The following is a 20,855-nucleotide window of genomic DNA, read 5'->3' on the forward strand; positions in this document are numbered from 1 at the left end:
GGCTCTGCTCTTCCCCCCACGACAGTCCTGCTTTTCTTCCTACTCTGAGATGCCTTGCCTCCTCTCGCCGCAAAAAATGACCTCTCTCTTCCCTGATTCCTCTGGGACTCTTTGTATATACTATTTATCCTGAATCAAGGCCAAATGTGTGCCTTGGGCAAGTTATTTGACCTCTCTTGAGCCTTAGTTTCTTCATTTGAAAAATAGGATTAGTAATACTGATTTAGCAATACTGATAAAATGGTCAAATATAACATCCATAAAATGCCTAGCACAATGCTTGGCATGTAATCACTCATTAAATGATAGCTCCAACAATTTTTATTTCTTCTAATTGACAATAAAACTGTAATTATGTCTTAATAATTATTAAAATGAAAGCAATATTATTGACAATAAGGCAGATATTTATTATTTACCGTGTGCTAGGAGTTTCACATTTATTACCTCATACCTCATATCTTCACATTTATTATCTCATATATCTTATATCCCAGATGATTTTGCAATCTAGTTGCTTCATACGTTTGCATTTTATTTCCCAACTACATGTTTAGGGCCTAGGCTATGTCTTAAGGTTTTTGGTTTTTTTAAAAAATCTTCCCAGTGCCAGACTAGTGCATGGTTCATAGCATGTGCTCAAGAATTATTTGTTGTAAATGATATGATGATCTGTAGCTCTAAAGTTTAGTGACTTGCATTATGTCAGAACATAAGCTGATCTGGAAAATCAGACCAATTTAGCTTGCAATGTAAAACTTGGGTTTGGGGCGCCTGGGGTGGCTCAGTTTGTTGAGCATCTGACTTCGGCTCAGGTCATGATCTCGCAGTTCATGAGTTCTGGGCTCTGTGCTGACAGCTTTGGGCCAGGGGTCTGCTTCAGGTCTCCCTCTCTCTCTGCCCCTCCCCCGCTCATGCTCTGTCTCTGTCTCTCTCTCAAAAATAAAAAAACATACTTTTGTTTTTTAATTTAAAACTTGGGTTTAGATATGTCAGCTGCTTCAACAGTGTGCTGGTGAAAACTCTGCCTTCCATTCATTCAATAAATACTTTGAACACTTACCACGTGCCATAATTGGTTATAGGCAAAGACTTCTAAAGTAAGGAAATGATGACATTTATCTGTGTTTCTGGCATGTTTATGAAGTCCGTTTTTGCAGTTGCTCATTCCTTCCAAGAGACTGGCTCATAAGCTTTATCTAAGCACTTAGAGAAGGTACAAAACATACAGCATAATGAATAGTTAGGCTTTGGAGTCAGAAAGCCTCGGTTTGCATGGCAGCACCACTGATGCTTTGCTTTGAGATCCTGGGAAAGTTACTTATCCTTTTTAAGCCTTAGTTCTTTCATCTGTAAAATAAAAATAATAATAGTACCTACCCTTAGGGATTATTGTAGGTATGAAATAAAATAATGCACATGAAGCATTCAGGACGGGCATACTATAAGAACACAACATATTAGCTATTATTAAACAACTAATTAATTCATCTGCCTCTACCAAGCACACTAAGGACTGGACAAGAAGAACATACCTTTAAACTCATCTTTGAACAAGGAGACAGGGAATGAACATACACTTAAGTTCAGTTATGTCAGGTTTTAGAGTAGAAGCTCTCCATATGTTGTTTAATCCTCACAATAACACAGTCAAACACGTAATATCTTACAAATGAGGACGCTGGGACTCAGAAAGCTTAGTATCTTGCCCAAGTGATGCCATAGAAGGAGTGGATCCAGGGTCAGTGCTCCTCTGAATGCCTCTCACATAATGAAAAAGGACCCATCTGCATTTTACTCATTGTGACTCTGAGAGTCTACATACATTGCAATGTTCCTAAAGGATAGCAGTGCCCAAATTTTGGTACATGAGAATCCCTTGAACTGCTTTAAAAAACTCTCGACCCAGGGCTCACCCTAAAATATTCCAATTCACGGATAGAGCCCAAGAATCAGTATTGCAGGAAATAGCCCCAAGTATTTCTGTTGCTGATGGTTACTGATCACATTATAGAAATAGTGCCAGAAGGATTAAAACACCTGTCCTTATTTTTTTTTATTTTTTTTTAAGTTTATTTATTTTGAGAGCAAAAGAGAGAGAGAGTGCAGGAAGGGCAGAGAGAGGGGGAGAGAGAGAGAATCCCAAGCATGTTCTACACTGTCAATGTAGAGCCCGATGTGGGCCTTGACCATGACCTGAGCTGAAACCAAGAATTGATGCTTAACCGACTGAGCCACCTAGGTGCCCCTGAAACACCTGTTTTTGAAATCAGGAATTCGGACATATATCTTAAAGAGTAGCAGCTGAAATCTTAAGGCCTATGTCCTTAAGGCCTATGAAATGTAAAGATAAACTGATGTATTTTAAGTTCACACAGCACTTGCACATTTGTATTCATTTTACAGTTTCTCTACATAGATACTGATAACTTAAATTGATTTTGTATAAGTTTTTTTTTATTATTTTGTATGAGTTTTTATGTCCCACCTGCGAGGGCACTTCTCGCAGAGTATCTTATTCAGAGTATCTTATTCAGAGTATCTTATTTATAGTGGTTGTTTGGTTATTAGTTGCTTATTTACTGGCAGCTATTTATTTAGCTATGATGATTTTAAAAGTCTCACCAGGGGCGCCTGGGTGGCTCGGTCGGTTAAGCGTCCAACTTTGGCTCAGGTCATGATCTCATGGTCCGTGAGTTCAAGCGCTGCATCAGGCTCTGTGCTGACAGCTCAGAGCCTGGAGCCTCTTTCAGATTCTGTGTCTCCCTCTCTCTCTGCCCCTCCCCTGTTCATTCTCAGTCTCTCTGTCTCAAAAATAAATAAACATTAAAAAAGATTTTTTTTAAATGTCTCACCAAATAGTAAATGAATAAATGAGTATAAATACCTTTTTTAAAAAGAGGAGGAGACCACTAAGGATGATATTTCATTAATGTTACAGAAATTTATCAGCCCTGATTACTGAAACAGTTGTATAAGGACCTGTCAGGTATTTAGCTGAGATAATTCCTGTAAAATAAACCATATAGGTCACATAGTACTAATAAGATATGTTGATGAATCTTTGAGTATTGTCCAGATTACGTCTCCTTAGGTAATGAAGAACTCATTAGCATGAATTTCATGTCAGTTCTTCCTACTCTGTTCCCCAAGTACTTTCCAGATAGGCCTGGCATAAAAGGGTGTTCAAAATGTATATAGGATGACCAAGTTTCAAATGAATGGGTCACCTAACCCCTCCGATTAGGTACATGACAATACATAGTATGAAAAGCCTGTTGTGCTTCACTGAGTTTACTGTTTCTGAGAGCTTTTTTAAAAAGGTAAATTTGGGAGAAGGAATGGGGGAGCGGTCTCTATAATCAAGTCTTAGCGCTTCATATTCAACTGCAGATGCATATTCCCCGGGTAGGGGAAGAGCCTCAGAGCCTCAAAGCTGTTAAATTGGAAGCAGCAGGGTGAGTGCACGCATGCACACACAGGGAGAGATAAACCTGTTTGTTTTCTGAAACAATAAGTAGTAAAACAGGTTGTTTAGGCTAAAGTCCCTTGAACTAGGTAATTGATTTTAAATACATCTGCCTATAATAATACCTTACAGTTACATAGTCCTTTGAAAACTTCAAAGCATTTTTACATTTATTATTTCATTTGAACTTCACAACAACCCTGGGAAGTAGGTATACCAGGTATAATCCACCGTCACCACCACCTAAAAGATGGCTAGACTGAGGCATAAGCATGTCAAGAAACTTCTCTGAGGTCACATAACCAGTAGGTGTCACAACTAGAACTGGAGCACTGGAATTTTGAAACTTAAGCCTGTGTTTTCTTGGCAGAAAGCGTCTTGGCTACGGCTCGATCTACCCAGAGTTCATGTGGAGATTTGCAGCTACAATTTAATTGGAGAATACAAATCAGGCATGCCTAAAGAGCTCTACAGAAAGGAGATTGTTTCTCTTAGATCATGACTGTGTTAGAAAAGGGAGGTAGAGAATAGAGTCAGTTGTTTCAGACAATGCAAATTACAAACAAACAGAAACACTTTGTAATCAGTTTCTGGATATTTTGGGGGCTATTCATTCATTAATTCGCGTATTCATTTTTTAAAGTATCTATTAAGTGCCTTTATATAAGAGACTGTACTCAGCACTTTGGGGATGATACAAAGAAATGTATTTAATGGGGGGGGGATGAATTATGAAGATAATTGCCATTTTATTCACTGCCTATTACCACCTGGTAGACGAAATGCCTTCCTTGCAGAAGAGCAAGATAAACCAAAACAGATGAAGAAATTGGGCAACTAATTTCCTTTAATTCTCTCCCTGTAGGAAGCATTATTTTTTTAAGTCAAGGTGATAAATTGTCCTGCCAGATACACATAACACCAAGTTTGCTATGTCATCTAATATAAAACAGACTAATTATAATGACCCCTTGAAACTAGGGAGAGTAGGCTTAGGTTGGTGTCAGGTTCTTTACCAGGAACACCAGATCAGGATTTAAGGGAAAATGTTAGTATCTAGCACAAAAAATGACTTCCAAAAAGCATCTCTGAAGGCCAGAATTAAGTCTACAATACTTTCCCCTGCCTGGCTCCTTAACAAACTTTTCCTCTTGGCAGACGTGCTTAAGGATGTAGACAAAAGGGAACAGAGGCACCAGTGGGCACGAGGAAAACAACCAACAGAATCGAAGGCCCTGTCATTTGAGTGGAAGATAAGCCAAGAGTTTGCTAATGAGTGTTTCCTTGGAAGTCACTTTATTTCTTTATTTATATGTTTATCTATTGTTGAGAGAGAGACAGAGACAGAGAGAGATCAGGGGAGGGGCAGAGAGAGACAAATCCCAAGCAGGCTCCAGGTTCTGAGCTGTCAGCACAGAGTCCAATGTGGGGCTTGAACTCACGAACCCTGAGATCATGACCTGAGCCAAAGTGGGAGGCCCAACTGTCTAACTGATTAGGCCATGCGGGTGCCCCGGAAGTCACTTTTTGAAAAAAGCATTTTCCTGGACAAATTCCTTCACTTTCTAGTGTAAATCCAAAGGCAAATTTTGTGCTAATATTACACACATTGTAAGTACTTGTTTGGTATTCCTTAGTTTATACTAAATGTACGTAAATAGTGTCACTGAATGAAACTACTGATTTTTGTTGTGCCGGGTCCAGCTCAGCCCTCTTTGTGGGTATGTGAAACTGTGTGTATGTCCATATGTGCTGTTTATTTGCCTTGTGTGTATGTGAAGAGTGGAGACTCAGAGTAACTCCCAGCTCTGTCCCCATTTAGCTTCTCTGGGTTTCCATTTTTTCCATTTATACAATTTCAGGATTCGAGTCAGTGAGCTCTAAACTCTGTTCCAACTCTACCATCCAGTGATGCTTAGTTTTTAGATGTTTTCGTTATTATTAAACAAAAATTATGTACTCCACTCAATATACTTAGCAATACAGTAGGGTCCTGCTTCAGGAAAATTCGTCATAGTTAGATACAAAACCTTAAGTCAGATAAAATTAAGTTTATTCATTTTACAATAATGATTATTTGATTTGCAAAATAATTCCCCAAATGGCAATAAATAACAAACTCTGGTTATACGTCTAAAATAAAGATTTATTTTTAATCCAAGTTTTCATGAAGAGTAATTTAGAATGAGACACACTTGCATTAAATTAACAAAAAATATAAGCATATAAATGTCATAAAATCATTGTATTTTGGAATGCTAAGGGAAAATTTCAACCCAACTTCCTCATTTTACAAAATAGGGAACAAAGGATCAAATAAGATTACTTATTACCTCAAGATCACATATGCACCCAGCAAAGGCCCTGAAAAGAAAATCAATTGCAAAACATTTTCCATATTTTTCTCTATTCACATTATGAACCACACCTCTACATTTACTTATGAAGAAAATAATCACAGCTGTTCCATGCTTAAATCAAGGCATATTAATTATTGAATAAAATTTAAAGTCATAATGTAGACTATCAAGTTCATCCTGTATGGGCGCATCATATTTTAATAGTCTAAATAGTAGATTCACATGCATTTAAAGTAAGTTAATCTACCTATGAGTTTCTTAATTTTGCTGACTTTTGAATTGCCACTGTAATAACAGTGCTTTGCTATTATGGTCCAGAATTATTTTAGATATATTTTTCAGTATTTTTATAAATGATACTGTGATTTTTTTTATAACATGAATACACACTGAAATCTGTCAATAATATGTTTTCTAATAGCAACATTCACTGAAATTCCAGGTATCCTTATAAGTGTTAGAAGGCTTGACTCCATTGCTCCCAGTCACATAAATGAGTTTCATTTTATTATTCTTTTCGGCATACTTGTGTTAAATGCTAGTAACTTCCTTTTATTCAGTTATCATTTTAGCGCAATGATTGTAAATTAAATATTAGCAGAAAATACTAACCAGTTTTCAGGCACACCACTTTGTTTTTGCCATGGACCCCGATGTTTGAAGTTACTAGGGCTCTTTAAAACTAATGTATGCTTCCAGCAATTCATTGATTCATACTAAATCAGTCCAGTTAATTTTAACCTTGACCTCCCACAGCTGCACTGCTTTACTCAGTCCCAAAAAGTCCCTGCTTCTGCTTGTTATGAAGCAATAGTAGAGAGGAGAAACAAAACCCATTCCTTTAAGAAAGATTCCGCCTCCTCTTTTATAAGTAAGCGCCTAATGGTATCTGGGGAGTCTCTGCTAAGTCACACACTTTACTACTCAGCATTGGGAGAAGCTGCTGCTGCTGCTGCTGCTGCCGCCGCTGCCGCCGCCGCCGCCGCCGCCGCCGCCGCCGCCGCCGCCGCCGCTGCCGCTGCCGCTGCCGGTCTGTGGCTGCAGTGGGTTTCTGTGCAGCACTGCAGAATCCACACCTACAGAACAGAAGACACACACGTCTACTACCCTGGACGCAAGAAAGCCTTGCATCTTCAGCAGGTGAGCCGATCTTTTATCCGTTCTGTCCAGAAACTGTGGGAAAGGGAATGATCCTGGAAAAGATTGCTCATCAGATATGCTTGAAATGGATTATGTTAATTTGTCTTCCTTTGCGGGGGGAGGGGGGGGTGTCTAGATTTGTGACTGGCAAATGCTGTATATACTGGAGACTATTGTCTGATAAGTGCTGTTAACATACTTTTTTTTTTTTGCTGTTTATTAAAAGGCTAACCTTGATGCATGCAAAAGCTTTTCATTTTTTGCTTTATAAATGCGAGAAAACATCCAGCCACTCCCAATCTCTCTCTCAAATACTGCAGATATTTTTAAATGCCAAATAAAATGACAGGCTGAGCGTTTTCTAAATATTTTCTCCCCAAAGTTAGGAAGCCTTCCCCATGATCCTTTAGGGGTATTTAAAAATCATAAGGCATGGTTAGATTTTGAGCAGATGGGAGATGGTGGTAGACTGAAATTTCTATAGCCTTAGTCCAGTGGAGAGAGAAAATGAGGATAAATGAATCACAGTTTGTGCCAACACAAGATTCATTTTCCACACTTCATATGTGGGAAGAGGAAACTACATTTTAATTAGCACATTTTTAGGGAAGAGGGAGGGGATGAAGATGAGGGGGATGGCATGAAGTATTTGAGGGGGAAGAGAAGAGTCTGCAGAGGAGGAAGGAAATGAAGTGGACTGTCGCCAGTGCCTTGGAAACCAAGGGAGATAAGGGTGGGGAATGAAGTTTGTTCTGCTTGGTAGGGTGGGGTTGACTCAAGGGACCATGAATAACCAGAATGGCGCTTGGAGGGGTGTGCTTGTGAGTGGATTCGTGCCCGTGGAGGACACGTGTGAGGGAGGGATGTGCCAGTCGTAGGTGGCAGAAAAAGATATACACTCCTGGGAGGTCTGTCTCGAGAATAGCTTAGGGTGAGAAACGTGTCTGGGCGATGGGGTTGGGGGGCTCAGTGTCACCTGTGGATGGATCCACATCCCTGCTACTGCACGTTGCAAAAGTTTACCCAGCCCCGAATTCATTTTCAAGGCTGGCGCTGCCTCCCTCGACGTTTCCCCTCCATGATGTCAGCTCTTATAAGGTCACAAGGCCAGGGGCCAGAGTAGGGGTGAAGACCCTCCACTGGTCCAAGTGGAGCGGGATTGAGAGAACCCCTGCCCTGCCCCTCTGTGGACGGGGGAGGGGGGGGGGCAGGAAGCGCCCAATAGGCAAGCATGCTGAGAAAATCTAGGCCCCTCCTATGGGGGGCGTGCGGAGGTCGAACCTCAGCAGTGGCCTCCCTCTCAACACCCAGCAGCCAGAGTAGGCGGCAGAGGTTGACAGAAAGCGGCGGTTCAGCCTTGGGACGGGGAGGGCTCGCTCAGGTTAGGGCGGGCAACATTTCTGAGGTGGCTCTCCTCCTCCTGGTACTCGGGTTTCCGTATCGGGGTCGTTCCCCCCTCCGACCCTCAGGGGACGCCACGGATCGGAACTGCATAAACCAAAGGAGGACGTTGAAGAGGTGCCAAGCAGCCGCCTAGCGCCAGGCCCTCCGAGAGGCCCAGCCGCCCGGTAGGTCCTGGCGGCGGCGGCTGCACAGATGTGGTGCTAGAGGGCGGGGAGGGGGCCGCAGCGGGCGGAGCCAAGGCTCGAGAGGGGCCTTAGGGGCCGCGAGGGGCGGGGCCCTAAGGAGGCGGGGCCCAGAACATCCTGTGATTCCGAGGGGCGGGGCTAGGACGCTCGGGGGCCCAAGGGGCGGGACCAGGGGCGTTTGGGGGCTGCGGGGCGAGCCTTTGGGGGGCGGAGCCAGGGGCGCTTGGGGGCCTAAGGGCGGGGCTTAGGGGGCGTGGTCAGAGGACGTACCGGGGGCGCTTGGCCAGTCCCGCCAGAGCGCGAGCGGCCCGCCGGTAACGGTCGCCAGGGCGAGTGGCGGGAGGGGAAGGAAGGGGGTTTAAATTATTTTTTTAAAAACTGTGAGCGAGAGCCAAAGGCATCGCGACCCAGGTGTCGCCGCTTCCTGCTGCAGAGGGCTTGGCGCCCAGGTCCCTCCCTTCTCACGTCCCCTCCCCTTCTGCCCTCCCCTCTGGAGCCTCGCGGCGCTTAAGAGGCGGCGGCGGCGGATCAAGCGGCCGCTGCAGTCCCGGCGGCCGCGGAGAAGGAGGAAGGAAAACACAAAGCCCGCTGCGCGAAGCGAGCTGCGAGGTAATCCTGAGAGAAGAGAAGGCGCCGTCGTTGAGCCCCTCCTCCCGGCGGGGACGGCGGGCGCCCGCGCGGGCTGGGCTGTGGGACCCTTCCAGGGGGTCTCGCGGGGGCTGGAGCGGCGCGTCTTGCGGGGCCGATGGGACTTCCTATTGGATGTTCCTGCGGCCTCAGGTGAATCTCTCTCTGCCCCCGCCCGGGGGCCGAAATGGGAGCCTTGGGCTGGTGCGAGGGGAATAGATTTGCGGGGGAGGGCCTTGGGGCGTCGCGGGGTGGGCCCGATTCTAGGGCGCCCTCTGGTTTCCCTGGAGAGGGTGAGGCGTTCTGAAAATTGTGAGCTAGTTGAAGCGTCAGTGATTTGAGAACCTTAGCCCTGAAGGTGCGCTCCCGGAGGGTGGGAGGTTGCTGCACTTGGAAAAGGTGGAGGGAGGTAAGGGAAGGAATGTTGGTTTGTTTTCCTCATTGAAAAAACTTCTGTTAAAGTTGAAAGTATTCAACTACCTTTCTCCTGTGATCCGCGCGTCCCCATCCTCCGGCGCGCACACACAGCCCTACAAACGCTCACACGTTAGGTTGTGCTTCCTGCCTGGGGTGACAAGCAGAGTTGGCAGTGGGTCCGCTTTGCTGGTGTTTGGGGCACGTCCAGCCTCTTTGGAAGTATCCTATAGCTGAGGCAAGACCACAGAGACAGGTAGAAGAAACTAGGCCTCCATTAAATTGGCAAGAATGGCCTCAGGTGAACTTTTTTGTTGCAGAGATTTAATTGCAAGTAGGTGCCCGCTTAAAATGGGAGCGTAGTAAAACCACTCATTTCTTTGGCACATGTGCTGTTGCAATCGACCACTGTAGTGGTAAGGAGAAAAATGGAATTTCACTTAGCCAGGAGGTTTTGAGTTGGGCTTATATGAGCGAGTTGAGTTTGGTGAGCGAGTTGATAAGATTCTGGGGTTGGAACCAGCTACATAAACGTGTGTCCGTGTTTATGTTAAATTATACAACATGTTAGATTTAGCAGTGTGAAGTGGTTGCTTTTCTGGAATGAAGTGCCTCTGCATCATGCCTGGTGTATCCTAATTTGGACTTCAGAAGACCTTCTAAAGAGGGTATTGTTAAAGAGACTAAGAGTGCAGTGTAATCTGTCGTTAAAATAAGATGTTTGTTAAAAATTTGTGTGATTAAGGTATGGTCCCCACACATTTATACGGTTAAGTTTAAACTTCGGGAGCATATGTGTAAAGTTTTTTTGTCTCTAAATCTTGATTGCATTGTAATTGCCTTCTAACTCCTTTTGCTGAAGTTGAGTAGATTAATTTTGGACAGGGAGGGCCAAAAAAAAAAAAAGCCACTACATTTAATGCTTCAACTTTTCAAAGGGTTCACTGTTTTTTTTTTTTTTTTTAAGGTGTTTATTTTTGAGAGAGCTTGAGACAGACAAAGAGACAGAGTGTGATCAGGGGAGGGGCAGAGAGAGAGGGAGATACGGAATCGGAAGCAGGCTCCAGGCTCTGAGCTGTCTGCACAGACCCAGACGTGAGGCTTGAAGTCAAGAACCATGAGATCATGACTTGAGCCAAAGTCAGATGCTTAGCCCACTGGGCCACCCAGGTTCCCCTGAAGAGTTCACTCTTAAAATCAACCTCAAATACTGGCATGTTGGTAATAGTTTTTAAAGAAAAAGTGGTGTATCAATTTTGAATGTTAAATGTAATTTTTTTAATGTTTATTTAGTTTTGAAACTTTTAAAAAATGTTTATTTTTGAGAGAGAGAGTGTGGTGGAAGGGCAGAGAGAGAGGGAGACCACAGAATCCAAAGCAGGCTCCAGGCTCTGAACTGTCAGCACAGAGCCCGACATGGGGCTTGAACCCACAGACGAGGAGATCATGAGCCAAAGTCAGACATTGAACCAACTGAGCTACCCAGACACCCCATAATGTTTGTTTATTTTTGAGAGAGAGAGAGAGAGCGCACATGCGTGGGAGCACACAAGCAGGGGAGGGGCAGACAGAGAGAGGGAGTTGGAGGACCAGAAGTAGGCTCTGTGCTGACAACAGAGAGCTTGATGTAGGGCCCAAACCCACAAACTGGGATTACGACCTCAGCTGAAGTCAGATGCTTAACCTACTAAGCTACCCAGGTGCCCTGAATGTTAAAGATTATTTAAGAATTCTTGAGATTGTTGTTTTTTGGAACATTCAATATGTTATAGCTTTTTACATGTATGATAACAGGAAATGTTGGTAAACATCTGACATGACAGGTGATCATAAAACACCTGGGAAATATTTATTTTCATGCTAGAAGGATTGTATTTTCAAGATAGGTTTTACATTCTAAAAATGAGAAAATTATATTGTAACTTTGCTATTTCTGGCCCCTTTTTTTCAATAATGTTGTACTGGGAATAACATGAGCTCCACTCAGTGATGTTTAAAGTGTGGATTTGGTCTTTGTAAAACCAGAATGTCTTTGAGACTAAGAGCACATAGCTTCAGCTCCCACACGCAATCCTAAAGTTTAGACACAAGGTAAGGCCCCACTTGTGCAGTTGTGAGGTTTCCTCACAGTTGTGTCTGTTTTGGTTACACCTGAGCCTATATAGGTTGTTAGCTGTTTAATCTGTTCTGTTGCAAAGCAGGTGGTTAGCAGTACTGGGCAGCACTTATGCGTGTCATCAGGGTGTAAGAAGCATTTGTATTGAGGGAAGAAATCCTATAAAAAGCATAGAAACCCATCTGTGAACAAATTCAGTTTGTAGAGTGTTAAGGAATGATAATCAGAACCTTAACCGAATGGTGTTATGTAAAGTGTTTAGAATATAGTATGGTTCTCAGTGCTTTATGTGTTTACCATCGTTAGTATAGAAAATGACTCTTTCCTGGTGGTTCTATTACGCTACCTAGCAAGTGAAGACTCAGCAAATACTTGTAGCTACTAATATTTATTTCCTCTACCTCTGCACCAGTTTTATATGTTTTACTTATTCCTCATGACAACCCAGTGACTAAAGAGACATAGAAAGTTTAAGTATTTTGTCCAAGGAGTATAGTTACTAGGCACTACAGGCTGGTTCTGAACCCAGAGTGTGACTCTGGAGTGAGCCTTGCTATTATACTTGCAATGGTAGTTACAAATCATTGAAAGGTCTTCGCGGTGTTCCCAAGACTACAGCTGCGCCTGTGCTTGTTTAGCTACAACTTGCTGTGTTAATACCACCAGGTTTTTAAATATGAAGAGTGGTGATTAATCTGCGTTAAGTAGAATCACCTCTTGACTTTGGAAGAGGATTCTTTTGATTCATACAATGTATGTTTAGCTAGGATGCTGGGATTTGAGCTAGAGTATGTTATCTTTTTAATTACTAAAGATATTAAAGTGTCTCTCTGTCCTCTTTTTTTTTTTTTTTTTAAACTTACTAGGTGTTGTTGGGCCCCACCAGGCCCAAGAGGCACTAGTTCCCCTTGGAGAGATTCTGGTTCTAATCAGTATCTAAATCAGTAGGCCTGATCTTCTGACTATCAACAACATACCAACCTAAGATGGATTTTAACTTAAATTTGTTCTAAATATCCCCTCAGATGCCTTCTAAAATTAGCTGTAAGATATAACTTGTGGCTTATACTTTGTCACATTCCTCAAGGAATTGTGTGTTGCTGCTTCACCAGTGTAGTTGAGAGGTCAGGCACATAAACCATAACCCAAATTAGGAGCTGTTTTAAGTAATGTTTAGAAGTATTAGTGTAGGGGCACCTGCGTGGCTCAGTCAGTTGCGTGTTGGACTCTTGATTTCAGGGTTGTGAGTTCAAGTACCACATTGGGCTCCATGCTGGGCTTGGAACCTACTTTAAAAAAAAAAAGGAATTACTGTAGAGAACTGAAAAGTCCTTTTTTTGATAGTTTAGTGAAACATAAAGTTAGGGAAAAAAAATTTTTTTAATGTTTATTTATTTTTGAGAGACGGAGACAGAGCATGAACAGGGAAGGGGCAGAGAGAGGGAAACACAGAATCTGAAGCAGGCCCCAGGCTCTGAGCTGTCAGCACAGAGCCCGATGCGGGGCTCACACTCACAAACTGTGAGATCATGACCTTAGCCAAAGTTGGACTCTCAACCAACTGAGCCATCCAGGTGCCCCAGGAAAAATTGTTTTAAAACAAGCATATGTTGAATTAAGGAAGCTCAAGCTATATTGAAGATACAGGTTACTGTTTCTCATCTAAATAAGCACTACATTTTTTGGCTAGAATTAATGTTCAGGGTTGTTTCCAAATCCTTTGGAAATACTAAATATGTAGAGTTTGAATAGGAAAAAAGTCTTAAATGTCTAATTAGAGCCCTATTCTTTTAAACAGACACCTTATTTAAAATTGAGGAGTTGTAGACTGTCATATCGAGGTTCAAAATGAGTGCCCTAATACTTTCTTTCATGTCTTCTGTGTTAATGGTTTATCATTTGATCTTGGGGTCCGTTCCAGTCCACTTATTTTTTAAGTGTATTTAGAACAGTGAGAGTGAGCTCACGCATGCATGGGGGAGGGGCAGAGAGAGAGTGCTAGAGAATCTCCAGCAACCTCCACACTGTCAGCTCTGAGCCCTTATGCAGGGCTCAAACCCATGAACTGTGAGATCATGACCTGAACCGAAATCGAGAGTTGGACGTTTCACCAACTGAGCTACCCAGGTGCCCCTCCAGCATATTTATAGATGAGATTATTATGAGGTCTTTCAGGTTCTGCAAGTGACTAAGCTCTCTTGGCCAAAAGCCAAGACAATCTGAAATTTTTACTGTAATGGGTTGTATGTATTGAGAATCCTCCATATCATACAGGTTAGAAGTCTTTCATTGACTTGAAAGAAAACATGTCGGTTATCCCTTGTATATAATAACTAGGTGAGTTTATTTTTTTCGTCTGGCTGTCACTGGCTATTGACACACATGTGTGTAACCATCCTACTTGGGGGATATTCTTCCTTTCATGTAAAGGTAAAAAAATTATCCACCTGGAATTCATGCAGTACATAATCTGAGTGTCAACAGTATGCATTGGACAATTTTAACTGAAAATTAATTTTGTGTTAATTAAAATTAAGTGTTGGAGGAAAAAAAGGTTTGTGAGCTCTTTGTGACCTCTTTATGTCACGTGTATTTTAATCTTTTATATCTGGACAAGTTTCAAAATGCAGTTCAAAATTAATTGCACAGTTGAAAACCTATTTGGATGTTGAGATGGTACTGTTTAACTTACTCTGAAGCCTTAGATGATAGTACAGATAACGAGAATCAGTCTCTTGTTTCCTTAAACTAATTTTTGTTGTATACCTTTGAAAAGCTGCATTAATAATCTCAGGTTTCTAGGACATTACTTACTACACTGAAAGAGCAATTTAATGAGTATCCTAGAAACCTTAAAGAATGAATGTGGCTTTCAATGTTATCTAGCATAACCCAAAAAGTGGTACCATGATCACCATTTTATAAAGTGAATGAAACCCATCTTCGACATTAAAAAGTTTACTGTAGATTTCCTTCTTAGGAAGATAGTATAGTCTGTTTTCTAACTATGCCAAAGCTGAACTGTTGTTGTAAAAGATGTCTAGGCTTTGACATATAGTTACATCTGCTAATGAGTTTAGATGTAAATTGAGCTTTTATCTGATGTAAAACCGAACCCCGTTGCCACCATATACTTTATACTTACTTGTTTTTAGAAGTTGGCATTAGTTAAAGCTTAATTGTAACTCCCAGGTATAAGATGAACTTTGGAACTATTTGTTTCAAATTGTCCGAAACTGTGCCTGAGGATAATGGTGTATAGGCGGTACATTAGCTAGCATTTAAGATTGCTACCTCCTCAGACAAGGCTACAATTTGAACCTGGGATGATGAAACTCCCTTTTAATGCAGTACGCACACATGGTTTCCACAGGATAAAAATTTCTTACAACTAGCCAGCCAAGGGTAAAAACACTTTTTGGAAGCTTAAGGACAAATGACATAATGTTCTTAAAACCAATGTCTCAAGAAGTGCACTGTATATATTAATAAAACTTCTGGTGGGGGTGCGTGGGTGGCTCAGTCGGTGAAGCGTCCGACTTTGGCCCAGGTCATGATCTCACAGTTCGTGAGTTCAAGCCCTGCGCCAGGCTCTGTGCTGACAGCTTGGAGCCTGGAGCCTGCTTGCGATTCTGTGTCTCCCTCTCTCTCTCTCTGCCCCTCCCCAGCTCATGCTCACACTCTGTCTCTGTCAAAAGTAAATAAACTTAAAAAAAAATTAAAAAAAAAACTTCTGGTGCTCACAAGGTGCATTAAGGCAAGTAGACATTAAGGCAAGTGATTCATTAAACAAGATGGAACTCTAACTCCAGTTAACATACATGAAATTGTTACTTTGTTCTTTGTGCTATTTTTCATACTCCTTTAAATTTATTCTAGTATATATATATATTTTTTTAATTTTTTTTATTTTTATTTTTTTTACTCCCTTATCCCCTTACCTCTTTGGAAAAGGAAAGGTATGAATTCAGGAGTCTGTTTAATTAAGCTCCTGGCTGTTGTTGGTTGCCTCCTAGGGGAGCTGGAATTCCAACAATGTAGAAAAAGCAATCAGGTTGGAGAAGGGCTGAGTTTTTCAGTATCTTAGGAGTTGGTGTGTGCCTTTAATTTGTCACCATCAGCAATGTTTCTGTGACGTTCTTCCACAACGGCTCAGCTATCTTGTACAAGGATAGCATTTCCTTCTTCCTTTTACCATACAATATTCTCATGCTGTCATCTTTTGATCTGCTGGAAAGACTAAATGCCATAGCAAAAAAAAAAGGGGGGGTGGATTTACTCCGTATCCTCATGGAGAAGATAATTAGGCTTACTTGGAGTGTCTGAAGAAATGTATTTTGGGATCAAGTCCTTTCCAGGGACTCTTTAAGAACACTCTATTTTTAATCCTTCAGAAAGTAGAGCCAGCAACTGTCAGCTGCATTGTCACTTCTAATCTCATTTGTCTTATTAGTACATGAAAAGATTCTATCAGGGCAGTGTTTCTTACTATCTAAGGAAGTGGTTGGGGAAGGGTGATGGTCACAGCTCAAGTGGAGTTGTGAATGACCTCAAGTGCATAGGATGAGCAGCACAGATAAGAGTGGAAAGGGGAAAAGATTGGCAATAGAGTTGGTGTACTGGTCTTGTTGTTTGTCCCACTCCCGCAACTTTTTTTTTCTCACTTTAACTTTTAAACTGTGTTGTTGTTGTTGTTGCTGTGTTGCTGTTTTCTTTTGTTTTACCTTGCCTTCCTCTGACTTTTATTGCTGGAACTGAGTTTTACCTCTCCTAGAGAAAGGTGGAATTTTCAAGGTGATTCGTATCTGATCCCTTAAAAGCTTGGCTTTCAGCTAGAGTGCGCTAACAGGAATTTCCTTCCATTGCTCTCCCCAACTGTCAGTTCTTTAAGTTTCAAAAAAAGATCTCAAACAGAAGTGTGAGAAACCTTGTCAGGTAATAGTTGGAAACCATTATGCATTAAAGTAAGATACATATTATTAATGAATCATAAACCCATACTGTTGAAACACCTTTTTGCAAAACTAAATCTACAGTAATTTTGTATTCGGCTATTTCTTTTTAAGTTGGTATCGAAAGTTATTTTTAACCAAAACGTTGAAAGTAATATGAAAGAAATACATCTTTTATTGGTCTTAGTGAATGTTGATAATGATAAAAATCATAGTTTTCTAAAATATTATTACTCTAATAAAATACTAGAGGGACAATGATTTGGTCACTAGCCACTGAAAGACAGTCACCTCTAGAGTAGAAAGTAATCAGAAAGGAACATTTTATACCTGAATAAGAACGGTATATCTGCTTGATGTAGTGAAGGCTCTGAGAAGCTGATTACTTGGTAATCACTTGAGTTAGTTGATTTTATATTGTGTTTGATGTTATATAATCTGAATTTTTCTGGGCTCTTTAAAAGTGTCTAGTTGGACCACCAGCTTTTGATGAATGCATTTCTGGCGGGATTGTGACTATCATTAAGTGCTTTGAAGAGAGAAACCCTGTTTTGTATCACACCTGACTGTCACAAAACATGCTTCTTGGAGCTTGTTTAATTTGGGCTCAAAGGGAAGAGTGCCATCTACTGAATGGCCAGCATCACGTTGAGCAGCCCCAAGTTTTTCTTACAGAACTCTCCAGGCTACTGAAGAAACCAGACTGAGCTTCATTGAAGAATTCGACAGGATCTTAGTATTAAGTGGAATTGCTGCTTCCCTAATTTTAATTATACTTTCCAGCAGGAGGCCTAAACCCATGATGAAGAACTAATTCACCATTTGTTGGATTGCGTGGGAACGGAGAAAGTTCAAAAAGTTGTTGAGACTTTATATTAAAAAATAGTCTAGCAATGATGAAATCATTATTAAATCAAAAGTGGTAAAGAAAATTATTTTAATGAGGCATATTTCATTAGTAGTTCTGCTTATTGATGGCTTCTGCAGACAACAATGATATTGTTTAAAATTTGGGCCTAAAATCAGAGAAATCACTTGTTTATCTGGAGGTAAGGGTTCTAAGAGTATTTGAATATTTCAATTTTTTTTTCTCTTGCCCTTTTGTCTTCGTTTCTTTTTACTTTGTCTCCATTTCTAAGGCACTATTCCTGCTTAAGTGATTTCACTGTTTCAGAGTGGATTTTGTTTTCCTGTACTCAAGGAGCCTCCTGGATTGTTCTGTCCAGTTTGTCCTAACTTCCAGAGACTGTCAGTGATAGTAGTCATGGGTAGAGCTAGAGGTCACAAAACCAGTTATAGGATTATGATACCTGGAATAGGCCTGTCAAAGCCAGACAAGAAGGAACTTTGACAATATGAATTGAAAGGAAGCTTTGAAATTAAAATATCTTTGCTGTTATATATCCTATGTAATTAATCAGTAACCATTTTTCTCAGCCCTTAAAACCTGCCAAGGATTATATTAAGCACTTTACATAAATTATCTGGAATTTAGTTAAGTAACTTGCCCAAGTTCATACCGTTGATAAGTGGCAGAGTCCAGGGCTGACTGCTTTAAACAGGATGCTATACTGCTCATTTATTTAAGTTTGTTCTTGTTGGTGACTACACAAAGACTTGAACCAAGATCAGAATAGTATTTATGCCTCTGCTGGAAAATATTGGTAGTTGTTTGTTTGTTTTTTAAAAGGGTGATGAAATGGGTAAATAGGATTGAAATTTCAGAAAGATCAGGAAGTATGTAAGATAGACCTTCAAATATTTGCTATTTGGTTTATCTAAAATATTCATTTCTTTATTCCTTTCTCTATATTATTAACTTAAAACCACAAGAAAAATTTGAAACAGTGAATTGTTTCATGTTGCTTAAAATATGCTACTTCATGGGAGGAGGGGTTGGGCTACAGAAGGGTTTTATGCTGGGATTTTGGTGGGGGGGGGGTTGCTGTAGGGGAGGGGAGGGATGTGTTAATTGTCTTTCTGTATTTTGCTTCTAAATATTTTTAGGTAGTAATACTGTAGTAATACCCCATGCCCACAGCACAATAAAACTCAACCATGTGCCAATCAAGATCTTGGGGGAACAATTTGTTGTGCACACCAAGTGTGCTCTGAGTACCGTACCTCTAATATATGTACTAATAGTTTTGAATGCATTATTTTCTCAATTAAGAGAAATACCTACTCTTTGAATGTGGTTTTGGCTTTTAAAACCTATTTTGACCTTAAAATATCTTGATTACTTTAACGGGTTGGGAATCATTGTTTTAGTATAACCAAAAGCTTCTAAAATTGTAGTTCAGTGATGGTTGTGCTGTGTATTCTAAACCCAGTCACTCCTTTAAGACGACCTTCCCTTTCGTATGTAAGAGAATTATGCTTTGCCTTTCAGAAAACCCCATGGGAACATCAATTCCATAACTCCTTGGATTCTGACTCTGCATTCCAGTCAAATGTAGGAAAGGTCAGCAACAACTAAGATGACAGCACAAAAGATGTTACTTGCCTGTGTGTGATAAATACTGAATGACAGGTACAGATAACAAAGGCTATAGGTCATCTGGTCAAGAAAGGAGCCCCATAAATGGAGTGGTCAGAAAAAATCTCCAGCAAAGAGGACAAGGGTGGGCCTTGAAAGACAGGATAGGACTTCATTAGGTGCAGGGTATGGAAAGAATTTTTGGCAAAAAATTACTGTCCATGAAAATATTTTTTTTTCTCTAGTATGATGGGAGATCGTTTATAATAGTGGTTCGCAATGTCTTCCCACTGCAAGGCACATAAAGGCTACAGTATACTCTTATCAGAAATAGTGCCAAGGACACACATCCCTAGGAGGTATATTAGAGTATTGCAGGGATGAGAGGGAGAGAGTGGTGGTGAAAGTTAACCTGACGTGAAACCTGGTTCTTGTGAACTTGATGTGAAAATGACTGGTTCATAGAAACCTCCTAACACTGCTATTTTGAAGTAATGCTTAGGGAAATTGGTACTTGGAAGAAGACTTCTCATCATTTCAGGGTGCCTGGGTGGCTCAGTCGGTTAAGTGTCCGACTTCGGCTCAGGTGATGATCTCATGGTTTGTGAGTTTGAGCCCCTCATCAGGCTCTATGCTGTCAGCACAGAGAAGGGGCCCAGAGGCTGCTTCAGATCCTCTGTCCCCCTCTCTCTGCCTTTCCCTGCACACATGCACGCTCTTTCTCTCTCTCAAAAATAAATAAACAATAAAAATTTTTTTTTAAATTCTCATCATTTAAAAATTTTTTTTTCTTTTTTAATGTTTGTTTATTTTCAAGAGAGAGCGAGACAGAGAGCAAGCAGGGGAGGGACAGAGAGAGGGACACACAGAATCTGAGCTATCAGGAGCTATCAGCACAGAGCCCGATGTGGGGCTCAAACCCATGAACCCTGAGACCATGACCTGAGCTGAAGTCGGATGCTTAAGTGACTGAGCCACCCAGGTGCCCCAAATTCTCATCATTTCTAACACTGAATAAGAAAAGCCTCTTTTGGGGAAGAGATATGCCTTTTTAAATAAATCCGAATTTGTCCATTATGTACTTCGCCAAATACTAGAGTGTAATTCTGTTGATGGCTCTGTTGTATCTTTTAAATGTAATCTATGGATAGAGTTGTTCATATTATGAAATATAATTTCTACTTAGTTTTTGTTAAGAAAGTCTGGTTTTGAATTTTAAAGGATTTGTTCCAAGTGTTTGAATTCTCTTAAATTTTGTAATGCTTGTCACTTATTTTTTGAAAATTACTTAGTGTGAGTATTCAGGATATTTTGAGCAAGTCACTTTATTTCTTTTTCACTTTAGTTTTCTTAATTATAAAATATGTGAGAGGTTGGGATAGATCATCTTAAGATCCATTCCGGTTTGAAGATTCTGTGAGTTTATTTCCAAGGAACTTAAAGTCACCAATTAGTGGTTTTACTTGGAAGGTGGCCAAGAAACCTATGATTGAACTGTGTGAAAGTCCTGGGCATAGGTCTAATGGAAGGCCAAAACCATGAAAGTCCTTGGCTCTGTGTATATGTGGCAGTTGAGAAAAGGACATTATCATTCCAGGTCCCCCAAAGTTTATTTTAGTTCCACAGAAACTAAAGGCCTTTGGCAATGGACAACGGATAGAACCTTGTCAAAAACAATGAAGTGAACAAGGATAGCATTTTTTTCCTAA

The 20,855-nt window shown here is 41.0% G+C and overlaps 1 protein-coding gene across 6 annotated transcripts in view; it reads left to right on the forward strand.

The window, feature by feature from the left end:
• Positions 1-6,831: 6,831 nt before the first annotated feature.
• Positions 6,832-20,855, forward strand: part of ADD3 (adducin 3) — a 123,060-nt gene continuing 109,036 nt past the window's right edge. For 2 of the 6 annotated variants that reach the window (XM_027063029.2, XM_053207563.1), the window contains exon 1: positions 8,839-9,167. The gene's annotated coding sequence lies outside the window, so the exon portion shown is untranslated. Of the gene's footprint in view, positions 6,970-8,271; positions 8,538-8,838; positions 9,168-9,201; positions 9,339-20,855 lie in introns of those variants that run through there. The other 4 variants (XM_015082952.3, XM_015082954.3, XM_053207564.1 and 1 more) reach the window with 4 other exon arrangements.

Source organism: Acinonyx jubatus, chromosome D2 (assembly GCF_027475565.1).
Source record: "Acinonyx jubatus isolate Ajub_Pintada_27869175 chromosome D2, VMU_Ajub_asm_v1.0, whole genome shotgun sequence".
Lineage (NCBI taxonomy): Eukaryota > Metazoa > Chordata > Mammalia > Carnivora > Felidae > Acinonyx > Acinonyx jubatus.